This window comes from Lupinus angustifolius, chromosome LG19 (assembly GCF_001865875.1).
Source record: "Lupinus angustifolius cultivar Tanjil chromosome LG19, LupAngTanjil_v1.0, whole genome shotgun sequence".
NCBI lineage: Eukaryota > Viridiplantae > Streptophyta > Magnoliopsida > Fabales > Fabaceae > Lupinus > Lupinus angustifolius.
In genome coordinates, this window is record NC_032027.1 from 15,878,895 (window position 1) to 15,879,867 (window position 973).

The following is a 973-nucleotide window of genomic DNA, read 5'->3' on the forward strand; positions in this document are numbered from 1 at the left end:
CTTCCTTAAGGAAGAAGTTTGGTTTGTTAAATAAAATGAACCCGAATGGGAGTAAATAAATAAATGTCACTAAATTTATTATTCTTTTGTTCTTTATTTATTAGTTTCTAACAACTAACTATTCATCACTTTTATATATTAGAATACCATTAAACCAATGTTGGAATTTATTCCACAAAACCGAGATGGAATTCAAAGGTACTTATTAATTAGGTAATAAGTAATTGCTTCGATACCATTTTACCGGCATTAGAATTTATTCTAACAAAGCCGAGATGGGGCAAAGAAGGAATGACTTATTCACATGATTATTAATGAAGTAAGTCGTAACTGGAATATTCTTGAAGCCATTATACCGACTTTGGAATTTATTTCAACAAAGCCGAGATGGTCAACAAAGAGTAAAAATGAGTTCTCTTACTTAATCAAACAAAAAGAACATAACGAAAATGAGAGTATTAATTTTTCAACAAATTGACACTGCTGTCAGGATGATTTGTTGAGAGGAGAAAACTCCCAACAAAACACCGAGATACGCTTTCAACAAATTGGCGTCGTTGCCCGAGAATTACTTTAATAATAGAACATTTCATATTTATATGTCATTTATCAAATAATTGTGCATAACATTTTCTTTCTCTTTTGTATAAATTTATTTTTCCTTTTGTACATCTTTATTTTTATGTTTTGTACATTTGAAAAAATTAAAAACTCAAAAAGAAAAACAAAAGTGAATTAGTGGAGTGAAAACCCACTAGTTAAGAAACCTTTTATTGTTGTTATAAATTTTTTAGGAGATGTGGAGGTACCCCTCATCAACCTTTTCAAAAGAACAAGATAAAAGGGATTGAAATAAACAAGGATTAGTGGCTGGACTTTTTTATTCAAGAAGGGAAGCCACTTGAATCCTTAAAGGTTAAGTATTCACTATGTACTTTTTGATGATAAAACTTTATCTTGTGATACTTTAACC